Source organism: Carassius gibelio, chromosome A3, assembly GCF_023724105.1.
Source record: "Carassius gibelio isolate Cgi1373 ecotype wild population from Czech Republic chromosome A3, carGib1.2-hapl.c, whole genome shotgun sequence".
Classification (NCBI taxonomy): domain Eukaryota; kingdom Metazoa; phylum Chordata; class Actinopteri; order Cypriniformes; family Cyprinidae; genus Carassius; species Carassius gibelio.
In genome coordinates, this window is record NC_068373.1 from 4,355,592 (window position 1) to 4,372,093 (window position 16,502).

At 38.1% G+C, this 16,502-nt stretch overlaps 10 pseudogenes; all 10 read left to right on the forward strand.

The window, feature by feature from the left end:
- The first annotated feature begins 18 nt into the window (after nucleotides 1-18).
- On the forward strand, nucleotides 19-137 carry LOC127961215 (uncharacterized; annotated as a pseudogene).
- A 422-nt stretch (nucleotides 138-559) lies between these two features.
- Nucleotides 560-678, forward strand: LOC127964299 (uncharacterized; annotated as a pseudogene).
- A 1,441-nt stretch (nucleotides 679-2,119) lies between these two features.
- On the forward strand, nucleotides 2,120-2,238 carry LOC127959282 (uncharacterized; annotated as a pseudogene).
- Nucleotides 2,239-9,074: 6,836 nt separating this feature from the next.
- LOC127961278 (uncharacterized) lies at nucleotides 9,075-9,193 on the forward strand (annotated as a pseudogene).
- An 84-nt stretch (nucleotides 9,194-9,277) lies between these two features.
- On the forward strand, nucleotides 9,278-9,396 carry LOC127961219 (uncharacterized; annotated as a pseudogene).
- Nucleotides 9,397-11,112: 1,716 nt separating this feature from the next.
- LOC127960570 (uncharacterized) lies at nucleotides 11,113-11,231 on the forward strand (annotated as a pseudogene).
- An 84-nt stretch (nucleotides 11,232-11,315) lies between these two features.
- Nucleotides 11,316-11,434, forward strand: LOC127963269 (uncharacterized; annotated as a pseudogene).
- A 642-nt stretch (nucleotides 11,435-12,076) lies between these two features.
- LOC127958683 (uncharacterized) lies at nucleotides 12,077-12,195 on the forward strand (annotated as a pseudogene).
- A 2,781-nt stretch (nucleotides 12,196-14,976) lies between these two features.
- On the forward strand, nucleotides 14,977-15,095 carry LOC127962836 (uncharacterized; annotated as a pseudogene).
- A 644-nt stretch (nucleotides 15,096-15,739) lies between these two features.
- LOC127963025 (uncharacterized) lies at nucleotides 15,740-15,858 on the forward strand (annotated as a pseudogene).
- Nucleotides 15,859-16,502: the final 644 nt, after the last annotated feature.

Sequence of the window (16,502 nt, forward strand, 5' to 3'; positions counted from 1 at the left end):
CTCTTTGCAGCAGTCTTCGCTTATGGCCATACCACCCTGGCTATGCCAGATCATGTCTGAGCTCGGAAGCTAAGCAGGTTTGGGCCTGGTTAGTACTCGGATGGGGGACTGCCTAGTAATACCAGGTGCTGTAAGATTTTTGGAAATTTTTCACAAATTACATAATAATCTTGCAAGAAAAAAAGAAAAGAGTCAATGCCGAATATCTGAATCTTAGCAGGTATGGGCCTGGTTAGTAATTGGATGGGAGAACCCCTTGTAATACCAGTTGCTTTAAGATTTTTGCACATTTTTCACAAATTATATAATAATCTTGAAAAAAAAAAAGTCAATGGCCGAAATTTTTCACAAATTATATAATAATCTTGCAAGAAAAAAAGAAAAGAGTCAATGCCCAATATCTGAATCTTAGCAGGTATGGGCCTGGTTGGTACTAAGATGGGAGACCACCTGGGAATACCAGGTGCTTTAAGCTTTAGGGTTTTCTTTCCTACTTATATAATGTACCGGCGATTAGATTGGCTGATCTTTAAATAGCTCTCTCTTTGCAGCAGTCTTCGCTTATGGCCATACCACCCTGGCTATGCCAGATCATGTCTGAGCTCGGAAGCTAAGCAGGTTTGGGCCTGGTTAGTACTCGGATGGGGGACTGCCTAGTAATACAAGGTGCTGTAAGATTTTTGGAAATTTTTCACAAATTATATAAAAATCTTGCAAGAAAAAAAGAAAAGAGTCAATGCCCAATATCTGAATCTTAGCAGGTATGGGCCTGGTTAGTAATTGGATGGGAGACCCCCTGGTAATACCAGTTGCTTTAAGATTTTTGCACATTTTTCACAAATTATATAATAATCTTGAAAAAAAAAAAGTCAATGCCCGAAAATTTTCACAAATTATATAATAATCTTGCAAGAAAAAAAGAAAAGAGGCAATGCCCAATATCTGAATCTTAGCAGGTATGGGCCTGGTTAGTAATTGGATGGGAGACCCCCTGGTAATACCAGTTGCTTTAAGATTTTTGCAAATTTTTCACAAATTATATAATAATCTTGAAAAAAAACAAAAAGTCAATGCCCGATCTCTGAATAATAGCAGGTTTTGACTGGTTAGTACTTGGATGGGAGACGGCCTGGAAATACCAGTTGCTGTAATATTTTTGGCAATTTTTACTAATTATATAATAATCTTAAAAAAGAGTCAATGCCCGATCTCTGAATCTTAGCAGGTATTGGCCTGGTTAGTGCTTGGATGGGAGACCGCCTAGGAATACCAGGTGCTTTAAGCTTTAGGGTTTTCTTTCCTACTTATATAATGTACCGGCGATTAGATTGGCTGATCTTTAAATAGCTCTCTCTTTGCAGCAGTCTTCGCTTATGGCCATACCACCCTGGCTATGCCAGATAATGTCTGAGCTCGGAAGCTAAGCAGGTTTGGGCCTGGTTAGTACTTGAATGGGGGACTGCCTAGTAATACCATGTGTTGTAAGATTTTTGGAAATTTTTCACAAATTCTATAATAATCTTGCAAGAAAAAAAGAAAAGAGTCAATGCCCAATATCTGAATCTTAGCAGGTATGGGCCTGGTTAGTTATTGGATGGGAGACCCTCTGGTAATACCAGTTGCTTTAAGATTTTTGCAAATTTTTCACAAATTATATAATAATCTTGAAAAAAAAAAAAAAAGTCAATGCCCGATCTCTGAATAGTAGCAGGTTTTGCCTGGTTAGTACTTGGATGGGAGACGGTCTGGAAATACCAGTTGCTGTAATATTTTTGGCAATTTGTACTAATTATATAATAATCTTGCAAAAAAAAAGAGTCTATGCCCAATCTTTGAATCTTAGCAGCTATGGACCTGTTTAGTGTTTGGATGGGAGACCGCCTTGGAATACCAGGTGCTCTAATATTATTGGAAATTTATTACTAATTATATAATAATCTTAAAAAAAGAGTCAATGCCCGATCTCTGAATCTTAGCAGGTATTGGCCTGGTTAGTGCTTGGATGGGAGACCGCCTCGGAATACCAGGTGCTGTAAGCTTTTGGGTTTTCATTCCTACTTAATGTATGGGCAATTTGATTGGCTGATCTTTAAATAGTCCTCTCTTTGCAGCAGCCTTCGCTTGCGACCATAACAACCTGGCTATGCCTGATCTCGTCTGCTCTCGGAAGCTAAGCAGGTTTGGGCCTGTTTGGTACTAAGATGGGAGACCACCTGGGAATACCAGGTGCTTTAAGCTTTAGGGTTTTCTTTCCTACTTATATAATGTACCGGCGATTAGATTGGCTGATCTTTAAATAGCTCTCTCTTTGCAGCAGTCTTCGCTTATGGCCATACCACCCTGGCTATGCCCGATAGTGGTACAGTCCAGGAAGTGAGTAGCTGAAAGAGCAAACAGAGAATCTTTACATCTAAAACAGTATTTAAATTCGTTTTTATTTTTGAAATAACCTTTGTTTTCAAAAGTTAAAGTTTATTTTGTGTCTAAAGTGTTCCCCCAGCAGCCTTTGCTGTTTGGGGGACCATCAAATACAGTTTTATTTCTGTGATGGAAATAGAAAGCATGGCAGCAAACAAAGAACTCAAAATGAAAGACGGACAAGCAAACAATGGACAAAGCATGGATAATGACAGCGGAAAAGGACATCAATCTTCCATGAATGCAAGCGATGAAAGGAGGAATATCAGAAAAGAGGTATGTGGAGAACACCATGAGAAATATTCCAAAGAGTTGACTGTGGAAGTTGAAGTGGCAGGAACAGAAAAAATCTCTATGATGGACTTATTAAGAGGTGTAAAGAAGGAGTGTGGAGAAGTGGTGGGATGCAGAGTGAGAGGAGAAAGGTCATACGAACTTACAATGAAGGATGATATGGCCAAGAGTAAACTGATGGACGGTGTTAGAGTAAAAGGAGCAATGGTGCACGCCAGAGACATTGTGAACAATGAAATGGTAGTGTCATTTATTAACCTGCCAGTTTATTTGGAAGATCAGAAGATTTTTGCAAAGCTGGAAGAATGGGGAGTTAAACCACTGTCTGCCATTAAGCGCCGGGTATGGCCAGGAACTGATATTTTAGATGGAACGAGATTTTTAAAAGTCCGGTTCACTGATGAAGTTCGCTCACTCCCATATTCAACCAGGTTTGAAACATTAAGAGGCACAGAGTACTTTCGTGTCATACACGACAGGCAGGTGCGTGTATGCAGGTTGTGCATTAAAACAGGATATTTATTTCGAGAATGCCCAGAGTTTAAATGTTTTTCATGTGGCAAGGAAGGCCACTATGCAAGGGAGTGTGGAGAGCAAACAGAGAGAGTAATAGAGGAGGAGGGTGAGCAAAGTGAAGACGATGAGAGGAGGGAGGACGATCAAACAGAGAAGCAAAGCACAGTGAGCGAGGATGACATGGAGGTTACAAAAGATGGAAGAGAAAGTGGTAATGGACAGGATGGAGCTGTAAGGGGACAGAGAGCTGGAACAGCTGGTGAGGAGGCCGATGATGGAGAAAGGAGGGAGGAGGAGGAAGAAGAGGAGGAGAAGCAAGATGAACAAGACGAAGAGGAGGAAGAGTATGAAGAGGATGTAAAGCTACTGGGAACTAAACAAGAGAAAAAAGTAGAGCAACAAGCAGTACCTCAAAGGAAAGAAAGTAAGATTCCTCAACGAATGCAGACAACACTACAAAAACTGACTGTCAAAAGAAAGGCGGAGAGAGATAAGGACAGAATTGAACTGATAAAAGAACAACGCTCTGGTACATGAATTCTATAATGGTATTATATGTTTTGGGTTAAAAAAGAAATATATATATATAATTTTTTCTTTGGTTTGCTGGCATGGTTTCTGTAACTTCAGTAAATGCAAATGGGTTAAGGAATATTAACAAGTTGAAGGAATTAAAATTTACATATAGGAGTGATATAATTTGTATTCAAGAAACGAATTGGGATGATGAAAAAGTGAGAGAAGTAAAGGATTTATGGAAGGGAGATATATACTTTAATAATGGTGCAAAAAATGCAAGGGGTGTAGCGATAATGATTAAAAAAGATAGGATTGAAAATGTAAGGCAGGTGTACAGAGATCAGATAGGGAGAATTTTAGTTATAGAATTTAAATTCAGAGGTATTGAATTCAGATTAATTAATATATATGTTCCCAACGTGGAAAATGATAAGAGATGTTGTATTGAGGAGCTAAGGGATCTAATTGTTGGAAGGTGCATAATAGTAGGCGACTTTAACATTATATGTAGTAGATTGGATGTTGGGAAAGGAGGGAGTTTCAGGTGGGAAAAATCAAGATTAATGTTAATGGAAGTAATGAGGGATAAGGGATTACTTGATGTATGGAGACATGAGAATCCGGAGAAGAGAGAGTTCACAAGGAGGCAGATGAGAGAAGGGATATTAAAGCAGAGTAGGATTGATTTAGTGATAGTGCAGGGAGATACCATAAGTTACATGGATGAAATAAGACATCAGCAGAATAACTTTAGTGATCATGATGGGGTTAGATTTAGGATCAAAGTCGGAAGGAGAGAGGTGGGTGGAGGGATGTGGATACTAAATGCAGTGTATATTGAAGAAGAGGAGTATAGACAACAGATGAAAGTGTTACTACTTCAGGAAAATCAGTGGTTGGAGGAATGCTTGGAGGAAGATGAATTTAATAATGACATTGGTAAGAGATGGGAGGAGGTAAAAAATGAAATTAAAGCTTTAAGCATAAGGTATAGTAAGAAAAGAAAAGAGAGGATGATGAAAGAGGAAAGGGAGCTTAGAGAGCAAGTGAGGATAGAACTCAGCAGAGTAGATGATGAAGAAGGATATTGCATGGAAAAGTATATAGAAGCAAATATGAGGTTAGAGAGATATGAGAAAGAAAAATGCAAAGGAGCAATTTTAAGAAGTAAGGCGAAATATGCACTGGAAGGAGAAAAGTGCACAGGGTATTTCCTGGGTTTAGAAAAAAGAAGGCAAGGTAAGACATATATCCATGAAATATATTCAAAAAAGAGAGAGATAATAACAGACTATGTAGATATATTGGAGAGGGTGCAAGAGTTTTATGGTGAGTTGTATATGAGAGGATGTGTGGATGAGGCAAGTATAGAGGAAGTATTGAAGTGTGTAGAGAGGGAGCTAGGGGAAGAAGAAAAGGGATGGTGTGATAGAGAGATAGAGGAAGAAGAGGTTATAGCTGCAATAGAAGGTTTAAGAAGTGGGAAAAGCCCAGGAAGTGATGGGATAGGGACAGAATGGTACAAATTATATAAAAATGACGTAGCACCAATTTTAGTGGAAGTATATAAAGGAATGGAGAGAACAGAAATAATACAGAGTAAAATGGTAGAGGGAGTGATAACACTAGTTTTTAAGAAGGGGAATAAATTAGATTTAGAAAATTATAGGCCGATTAGCTTGTTAAACACAGACTACAAAATACTCACCAAAGTTTTGGCAAACAGGATGAAATGAGTAATCGGAGATATTATTCAGCCAACACAAAGCTACAGCATTCCTGGAAGAGATATAGCAGATACAATTGGAACAATCAGAGATGTGATTGAGTATATGAAGAGGGATGGGAAGGGTGGGATAGTGTTGGGGATAGACTGGAACAAGGCCTTTGATAGGGTCGAACACACGTTTTTATTTAAGGTCTTGGAAAAGTTTGGTTTTGGGGAGAGAATGGTAGGATGGGTGAGGAGATTGTATGGAAGTGCAAGAAGCTGTGTAAAGGTGAACGGAATATTGACAGATACATTTGATGTGGGAAGGTCAGTGCGGCAAGGCTGCCCACTATCCGCTTTGTTATACGCCCTTTCTGTTGAACCTTTGGCATCATTAATTAAGAGAGACAAGAGAATAAGAGGAATTGAGTTGCCATATGGAGGGAAGTGTATAATTAACCAGTATGCCGATGACACAACAGTGACAGTAAGGGAAATAAGCAGTGTGGGAAAGGTTTTAGAGTTGGTGGAAAAATATGGAAAGGCATCAGGGGCGAAAATAAATAGAGAAAAATCTGAAATAATGTATATAGGAGAAGTAGAAAGATCTGATGTAGGTGTGAGGGTTGAGGAAAAGTACATGAAAGTGTTGGGTGTATATTTAGGGGTAGATTCAAAGGAGGCAAGGGATATAACATGGGCTGGAGTGATAAATAAGATAAGAACAGTTTGTATTGCATGGAAAGGAAGAAAATTAAGGATAAAAGGGAAAATTATTGTGGTTAATAATCTTATGCTGTCGGTATGTGTATATGTAATGAGTGTAATTGAAATGCCTGAGTGGGTGATGAATGAGTTAAATAAAATTGTACATGATTTTATATGGGAAGGGAAGGGAGTGAAAATTGCACAAAAAACATTAGTGGCGAGGAAACAGGAAGGTGGACTAAAGCTGATTGATTTAGAAACAAAAAAGTTGGCAATAAGAATAAAAACTGTTAAAAAATATATGGAAGGAAGATGGGAGTTTGGTTGGAGAGAATTTTTAAAGAAATACATTGATGATGTTGGAAGAATGGGAGAGTATGGGTGGTATATGGGCTTTAAGCAGTCAATGACTGTGGGAATGCCAGACATATACAGGGAGGTGATGGAGGCATGGAGGCAATTCCTGCCAAAAGTAGAATATGATTGCACAGAGGTGCACACATTTATAAATTTGCCATTGTTTTTAAATGATAAATTTAAACACAACTATAAAACATTGTATGAGCCCAAATTCTTAGAAGCCGGAATAAGGCAAGTAAAAGATATTATATATGAAGTTATTCCAGGTTTTCTTAGAAATAACTGTATATATGACTCAGTGTGTGAGTTGGATGGCATGGAGAGCAGAGTAAAGGTGGAAAATATATATGAAAGAATTAAAGCAAGTCTACCATCGAAATGGGTGAATGTTATAGAAAAAAGTTGTGTAAAGAAAAAACAACAGGATTTGCCTGAGATGTACATAATGAAAGACGGGGAAAAATATAATATAAAAAGCATTAGCGTAAAGAAAGTCTATGACCTGTTTATAATGGATCAAATAAAAGTGCCAGCATCTGAAAAAGTATGGAGTAGGGTGTTTGAAGACTTGGATGTAAAGAAAATATGGTCAAATATGGACATAAAATACAATACTATAGAATGTGAAAATAATCACTTCTTAATAAGACACAATAGAATCTATACAAATGTAGTACTAAACAAAATAAATAATGCTAATAATGTGATGTGTGATGTATGTAACAAGGAACATGAGACATTTTTGCATTATTTTTTGCAATGTGATGAATTAAAAGATTTTTTTGTTTTCTTAAAAAGTCTATTAAAAAATAATTGTTTTGATGATGTGAATTTGGAGGAGGGATGGGGAAAAATATTTTTATTTGGAGTGTTTCAGAAGACGACAGCAATAGACTTTTGGTTTATCAATTATGTTCTAAACCACGCCAGATTAGCTGTTGTACTTAGACGGAATTATGCACACTTTGAAGGGAGAAAAGTCAAAATAAAAGACTTGTTCAAAGCAATAATGACAAGAGATATTGAAATGTGCTATAAATATGGGGGAGATGATGTGAAGGAATTCTTTGTAACTGGAAACAAATTCATAAAAGAAGGAGAGAGAAAAGAGGTTTTGTATAACTGGTAAAAATTATGTTCTGAAGGTAAAAAAAAAAAAAAAGAAAAATGAAATGATTATGTTGTTTAATGTGAACAATTGAAACTGAACTGTAAATTTGTGAATTTCAATAAAAAAGAGAAGAAAAAAAAAAAAAAGGCTATGCCAGATCATGTCTGAGCTCGGAAGCTAAGCAGGTTTGGGCCTGGTTAGTACTCGGATGGGGGACTGCCTAGTAATACCAGGTGCTGTAAGATTTTTGGAAATTTTTCACAAATTATATAATAATCTTGCAAGATGGGAGACCGCCTCGGAATACCAGGTGCTCTAATATTATTGGAAATTTATTACTAATTATATAATAATATAAAAAAAAAGAGTCAATGCCCAATCTTTGAATCTTAGCAGCTATGGACCTGTTTAGTGTTTGGATGGGAGACCGCCTCGGAATACCAGGTGCTCTAATATTATTGGAAATTTATTACTAATTATATAATAATCTTAAAAAAGAGTCAATGCCCGATCTCTGAATCTTAGCAGGTATTGGCCTGGTTAGTGCTTGGATGGGAGACCGCCTCGGAATACCAGGTGCTTTAAGCTTTAGGGTTTTCTTTCCTACTTATATAATGTACCGGCGATTAGATTGGCTGATCTTTAAATAGCTCTCTCTTTGCAGCAGTCTTCGCTTATGGCCATACCACCCTGGCTATGCCAGATAATGTCTGAGCTCGGAAGCTAAGCAGGTTTGGGCCTGGTTAGTACTTGAATGGGGGACTGCCTAGTAATACCATGTGCTGTAAGATTTTTGGAAATTTTTCACAAATTCTATAATAATCTTGCAAGAAAAAAAGAAAAGAGTCAATGCCCAATATCTGAATCTTAGCAGGTATGGGCCTGGTTAGTTATTGGATAGGAGACCCTCTGGTAATACCAGTTGCTTTAAGATTTTTGCAAATTTTTCACAAATTATATAATAATCTTGAAAAAAAAAAAAAAACAATGCCCGATCTCTGAATAGTAGCAGGTTTTGCCTGGTTAGTACTTGGATGGGAGACGGTCCGGAAATACCAGTTGCTGTAATATTTTTGGCAATTTGTACTAATTATATAATAATCTTGCAAAAAAAAAGAGTCAATGCCCAATCTTTGAATCTTAGCAGCTATGGACCTGTTTAGTGTTTGGATGGGAGACCGCCTTGGAATACCAGGTGCTCTAATATTATTGGAAATTTATTACTAATTATATAATAATCTTAAAAAAAAAAAAAAAAAAAAAACAGAGTCAATGCCCGATCTCTGAATCTTAGCAGGTATTGGCCTGGTTAGTGCTTGGATGGGAGACCGCCTCGGAATACCAGGTGCTGTAAGCTTTTGGGTTTTCATTCCTACTTAATGTATGTGCGATTTGATTGGCTGATCTTTAAATAGTCCTCTCTTTGCAGCAGCCTTCGCTTGCGACCATAACAACCTGGCTATGCCTGATCTCGTCTGCTCTCGGAAGCTAAGCAGTTTTGGGCCTGGTTGGTACTTAGATGGGAGATCGCCTGGGAATACCAGGTGCTTTAAGCTTTAGGGTTTTCTTTCCTACTTATATAATGTACCGGCGATTAGATTGGCTGATCTTTAAATAGCTCTCTCTTTGCAGCAGTCTTCGCTTATGGCCATACCACCCTGGCTATGCCAGATCATGTCTGAGCTCGGAAGCTAAGCAGGTTTGGGCCTGGTTAGTACTCGGATGGGGGACTGCCTAGTAATACCAGGTGCTGTAAGATTTTTGGAAATTTTTCACAAATTACATAATAATCTTGCAAGAAAAAAAGAAAAGAGTCAATGCCGAATATCTGAATCTTAGCAGGTATGGGCCTGGTTAGTAATTGGATGGGAGAACCCCTTGTAATACCAGTTGCTTTAAGATTTTTGCACATTTTTCACAAATTATATAATAATCTTGAAAAAAAAAAAGTCAATGGCCGAAATTTTTCACAAATTATATAATAATCTTGCAAGAAAAAAAGAAAAGAGTCAATGCCCAATATCTGAATCTTAGCAGGTATGGGCCTGGTTAGTAATTGGATGGGAGACCCCCTGGTAATACCAGTTGCTTTAAGATTTTTGCAAATTTTTCACAAATTATATAATAATCTTGAAAAAAAACAAAAAGTCAATGCCCGATCTCTGAATAATAGCAGGTTTTGACTGGTTAGTACTTGGATGGGAGACGGCCTGGAAATACCAGTTGCTGTAATATTTTTGGCAATTTTTACTAATTATATAATAATCTTGTAAAAAAATAAAAAAGAGTCAATGCCCAATCTTTGAATCTTAGCAGCTATGGACCTGTTTAGTGTTTGGATGGGAGACCGCCTTGGAATACCAGGTGCTCTAATATTATTGGAAATGTATTACTAATTATATAATAATATTAAAAAAAAAGAGTCAATGCCCAATCTTTGAATCTTAGCAGCTATGGACCTGTTTAGTGTTTGGATGGGAGACCGCCTTGGAATACCAGGTGCTCTAATATTATTGGAAATTTATTACTAATTATATAATAATCTTAAAAAAGAGTCAATGCCCGATCTCTGAATCTTAGCAGGTATTGGCCTGGTTAGTGCTTGGATGGGAGACCGCCTCGGAATACCAGGTGCTTTAAGCTTTAGGGTTTTCTTTCCTACTTATATAATGTACCGGCGATTAGATTGGCTGATCTTTAAATAGCTCTCTCTTTGCAGCAGTCTTCGCTTATGGCCATACCACCCTGGCTATGCCAGATAATGTCTGAGCTCGGAAGCTAAGCAGGTTTGGGCCTGGTTAGTACTTGAATGGGGGACTGCCTAGTAATACCAGGTGCAGTAAGATTTTTGGAAATTTTTCACAAATTCTATAATAATCTTGCAAGAAAAAAAGAAAAGAGTCAATGCCCAATATCTGAATCTTAGCAGGTATGGGCCTGGTTAGTTATTGGATAGGAGACCCTCTGGTAATACCAGTTGCTTTAAGATTTTTGCAAATTTTTCACAAATTATATAATAATCTTGAAAAAAACAAAAAGTCAATGCCCGATCTCTGAATAGTAGCAGGTTTTGCCTTGTTAGTACTTGGATGGGAGACGGTCTGGAAATACCAGTTGCTGTAATATTTTTGGCAATTTGTACTAATTATATAATAATCTTGCAAAAAAAAAGAGTCAATGCCCAATCTTTGAATCTTAGCAGCTATGGACCTGTTTAGTGTTTGGATGGGAGACCGCCTTGGAATACCAGGTGCTCTAATATTATTGGAAATTTATTACTAATTATATAATAATCTTAAAAAAAGAGTCAATGCCCGATCTCTGAATCTTAGCAGGTATTGGCCTGGTTAGTGCTTGGATGGGAGACCGCCTCGGAATACCAGGTGCTGTAAGCTTTTGGGTTTTCATTCCTACTTAATGTATGGGCGATTTGATTGGCTGATCTTTAAATAGTCCTCTCTTTGCAGCAGCCTACGCTTGCGACCATAACAACCTGGCTATGCCTGATCTCGTCTGCTCTCGGAAGCTAAGCAGGTTTGGGCCTGGTTGGTACTTAGATGGGAGATCGCCTGGGAATACCAGGTGCTTTAAGCTTTAGGGTTTTCTTTCCTACTTATATAATGTACTGGCGATTAGATTGGCTGATCTTTAAATAGCTCTCTCTTTGCAGCAGTCTTCGCTTATGGCCATACCACCCTGGCTATGCCAGATCATGTCTGAGCTCGGAAGCTAAGCAGGTTTGGGCCTGGTTAGTACTCGGATGGGGGACTGCCTAGTAATACCAGGTGCTGTAACATTTTTGCAAATTTTTCACAAATTATATAATAATCTTGAAAAAAAAAAAAAAAGTCAATGCCCAATCTCTGAATAATAGCAGGTTTTGACTGGTTAGTACTTGGATGGGAGACGGCCTGGAAATACCAGTTGCTGTAATATTTGTGGCAATTTTTACTAATCATATAATAATCTTGCAAAAAAAAAAAAAAAGAGTCAATGCCCAATCTTTGAATCTTAGCAGCTATGGACCTGTTTAGTGTTTGGATGGGAGACCGCCTTGGAATACCAGGTGCTCTAATATTATTGGAAATTTTTCACAAATTATAAAATAATCTTGAAAAAAAAAAAAAGTCAATGCCCGATCTCTGAATAATAGCAGGTTTTGACTGGTTAGTACTTGGATGGGAGACGGCCTGGAAATACCAGTTGCTGTAATATTTTTGCCAATTTTTACTAATTATATAATAATCTTGCAAAAAAAAAAAAAAAAAGAGTCAATGCCCAATCTTTGAATCTTAGCAGGTATTGGCCTGGTTAGTGCTTGGATGGGAGACCGCCTCAGAATACCAGGTGCTGTTAGCTTTTGGGTTTTCATTCCTACTTAATGTATGGGCGATTTGATTGGCTGATCTTTAAATAGTCCTCTCTTTGCAGCAGCCTTCGCTTGCGACCATAACAACCTGGCTATGCCTGATCTCGTCTGCTCTCGGAAGCTAAGCAGGTTTGGGCCTGGTTGGTACTTAGATGGGAGACCGCCTGGGAATACCAGGTGCTTTAAGCTTTAGGGTTTTCTTTCCTACTTATATCATGTACCGGCGATTAGATTGGCAGATCTTTAAATAGCTCTCTCTTTGCAGCAGTCTTCGCTTACGGCCATACCAGCCTGGCGGCGCCAGTGAGCCAACAGGAAGTGATAGTCTTGCAGCACAGAGAGAAATGCTCAATCCTGTTTGTTTAATTGAATTGTTTGGTTCTAAATATTTTGGCTTTCAGATTTTTGCTTGGGACATTAGTTGCTGGATAGTCAGTGTTGACCTCCATAAATCCCCCTGGCAGCTTAGGCTGTCTTGGGGACTTTTTTTGACGTTTTTTGACTTATTTTTCCTTGTAGCATGCTGCAGAAGCACAGCATGGCTGCAGATAAAGAAAGAGAACAAACCATGATGAGAAAAGGTAGCAATGGGAGGAATGAAGAGGAGGAGCAAAGAAGAGGTAAAGTCAAACAAGCAGAGATCCAAAAGCAACAAGAGATAAGTAAAGTCACAGGGAATTTGTGGGAAGAGGGAGAAGAAAATAGCAGAGGAGTGCAAGGGAAATCAAAATGGAAGTACAGCAAAGAGCTGACTGTGGAGGTAGAGGTGGATGGAACAGAAAAGATTTCAATGATGGATTTGCTGAAGGAAGTAAAGAAGGAGTGTGGAGAAGTGATTGGCTGCAGGGTGAGAGGTGAAAGGGTCTATGAGCTCACAATGAAAGATGAAGAGGCAAAGAGGAAACTAATGGATGGAGTGAGAGTGAAAGGAGTGATGGTGCATGCCAGGGATATAATAAATAATGATATGGTGGTGTCCTTTATCAATTTGCCTGTGTACTTAGAGGATGAGAAGATACTCGCCAAGCTACAGGAGTGGGGAGTACGACCACTTTCACCAATCAAACGCCGGGTGTGGCCTGGAACGGATACAGTTGATGGGACACGTTTCTTAAAAGTTCGCTTCACGGAACAGGTACGTTCACTACCATACTCCACAAAATTTGAGACTCTGAGAGGCACCGAATTTTTTCGTGTCATCCATGATAGACAAATACGTGTTTGTAGACTTTGCATCAAGCCAGGGCACATAATCAGAGAGTGCCCTGAATTAAAGTGCTTCAAGTGCAATGGTGGAGGACATTATGCAAGAGATTGTGAAGAATGGATGGGATTAGAGAGAGAGAGAGTGGATAGTCAAAAATATGATAAAAGGAGGAATAGTGTTCTAACAGAGGTGCAAGATGAGGGAACAACTGATGTGGTGAGCGGTGGAGAGAAAGACGGAGCTGAAGATAGTGAAAGAAGAAGCAAAATGGAATGGCGAGACAGACCTGAAAGCTACAGTGAAGCAGAAGATGGGGAGGAGGAGATGGAGCAGTCGGAAGAGATCGAGGAAGAGGAGGAGACAGATGAAAGTAATGTGAAAGAAAGAGGTAAAGAAGAGGAAAAGAAAAATACTGCACAAGAACTGATAGAAAGCAGAGGTGGAAAAAAGAGAGACAGAGAAAGTAAAGAGGGACTGAAAACAAAGATTAAAAGACTGAGTGCAAAGAGGAAGTCTGAGATGGACGGAGAACAGGTTGAGCAGATAAAAGAACCACGAGCGGTTATGTGACAAAACTGGGGTGTCGAAGTTGAGACCGAGGAGAAATGGGGGAAATTGTTTTTGTTTGGAACTTTCGGGAAAAAGAAAATAACTGATATTTGTTTAATTAATTTTGTTCTGAGTCATGCCAGACTAGCAGTAGTTCTAAGAAGGAACTATAAATATTTTGAAGGGAGAAAAATAAAAGTAAAAGATCAATGTCAATGATACAAAGAGGGTTGATTTGTAAGTATGACGATAAAGAAGGGAAAGAGTTATTTTTTGACTATGAATAGGTTCATAAATCAAAAGGTGGGGGAAGAAATATGTTTCAATTGGTAAAGAGTTATAATCTGGTTGAGAATGGCTGATGTCAATTGAGTAATTGTAAACATATATGTGTGTGTACTTTATTTATGTTCTTTCTTTTTATTGCTGTATGATTATGCAAAATTAAGTAGATCAGTTGAAAAATGATTCATACAAATGTATTGAAATGTAAGTAAATTGGATGGAATAATGCAATTGAAAAACTGTGAATTGAAAGTTAAATAAAAAGATTTAAAAAAAAAAAGTCGATGCCCGATCTCTGAATTATAGCAGGTTTTGCCTGGTTAGTACTTGGATGGGAGACGGCCTGGAAATACCAGTTGCTGTAATATTTTTGGCAATTTTTACTAATTACATAATAATCTTGCAAAAAAAAAAGAGTCAATGCCCAATTTTTGAATCTTAGGAGGTATGGACCTGTTTAGTGCTTGGATGGGAGACCCCCTGGTAATACCAGTTGCTTTAAGATTTTTGGAAATTTTTCACAAATTATATAATAATCTTGAAAAAAAAAAGAGTCAATGCCCGATCTCTTAATCTTAGCAGGTATTGGCCTGGTTAGTGCTTGGATGGGAGACCGCCTCGGAATACCAGGTGCTGTAAGATTTTGGGTTTTCATTCCTACTTATATAATGTATGGGCGATTTGATTGGGTGATCTTTAAATAGTCCTCTCTTTGCAGTATCCTTCGCCTGCGACCGTAACAACCTGGCTATGCCTGATCTCGTCTGCTTTCGGAAGGTAAGCAGGTTTGGTCCTGGTTGGTACTTAGATGGGAGACCGCCTGGGAATACCAGGTGCTTTAAGCTTTAGGGTTTTCTTTCCTACTTATATAATGTACCGGCGATTAGATTGGCTGATCTTTAAATAGCTCTCTCTTTACAGCAGTCTTCGCTTATGGCCATACCACCCTGGCTATGCCAGATCATGTCTGAGTTCGGAAGCTAAGCAGGTTTGGGACTGGTTAATAATTGGATGGGAGACCCCCTGGTAATACCAGTTGCTTTAAGATTTTTGGAAATTTTTCACAAATTATATAATAATCTTGCAAGAAAAAAAGAAAAGAGTCAATGCCCGATCTCTGAATAATAGCTGGTTTTGCCTGGTTAGTACTTGGATGGGAGACGGCCTGGAAATACCAGTTGCTGTAATATTTTTGGCAATTTTTACTAATTACATAATAATCTTGCAAAAAAAAAAAGAGTCAATGCCCAATCTTTGAATCTTAGGAGGTATGGACCTGTTTAGTGCTTGGATGGGAGACCGCCTCGGAATACCAGTTGCTGTAATATTTTTGGAAATTTGTACTAATTATATAATAATCTTGAAAAAAAAAAGAGTCAATGCCCAATCTTTGAATCTTAGCAGTTAAGGACCAGTTTAGTGTTTGGATGGGAGACCGCCTCGGAATACCAGGTGCTCTAATATTATTGGAAATTTATTACTAATTATATAATAATCTTAAAAAAAAAAAAAAAAAAGTGTCAATGCCCGATCTCTTAATCTTAGCAGGTATTGGCCTGGTTAGTGCTTGGATGGGAGACCGCCTAGGAATACCAGGTGCTGTAAGCTTTTGGGTTTTCATTCCTACTTATATAATGTATGGGCGATTTGATTGGCTGATCTTTAAATAGCTCTCTCTTTGCAGCAGTCTTCGCTTATGGCCATACCACCCTGGCTATTCCAGATCATGCCTGAGCTCGGAAGCTAAGCAGGTTTGGGACTGGTTAGTAATTGGATGGGAGACCCCCTGGTAATACCAATTGCTTTAAGATTTTTTGGAAATTTTTCACAAATTATATAATAATCTTGCAAGAAAAAAAGAAAAGAGTCAATGCCCAATATCTGAATCTTAGTAGTCCTAGCATAGGTTTTTGTGCATATAACTTCTAACACATTAAAAACTGTCTTACAGCATTGCATAAAACATTGTATTTCATAAGGCATAAGCATCTTTCAGTTTGGCAAGATTTGCACTGAATACTGAATGAAACAGCTTTCTCTAATAGAGAGAAAAGCTTTTGAGCAGATTTGGGCTTGATTTCACTTCATTTGAACAGAAGCACTATTTCAACATTACTGGACTCAGAAAGTTGTAAACTGACAATCTTGATCATTGAAGTCCTAACATAAGTTTTTGTGCATATGACTTCTAACACATTAAAAACTGTCTTACAGCATTCCAGAAAACATTGTATTTCATAAGGCATAAGCATCTTTCAGTTTGGCAAGATTTGCACTGAATACTGAATGAAACAGCTTTCTCTAATAGAGAGAAAAGCTTTTGAGCAGATTTGGGCTTGATTTCAATTCATTTGAACAGAAGCACTATTTCAACATTACTGGACTCAGAAAGCTGTAAACTGACAATCTTGATCACTGAAGTCCTAACATAAGTTTTTGTGCATATAACTTCTAA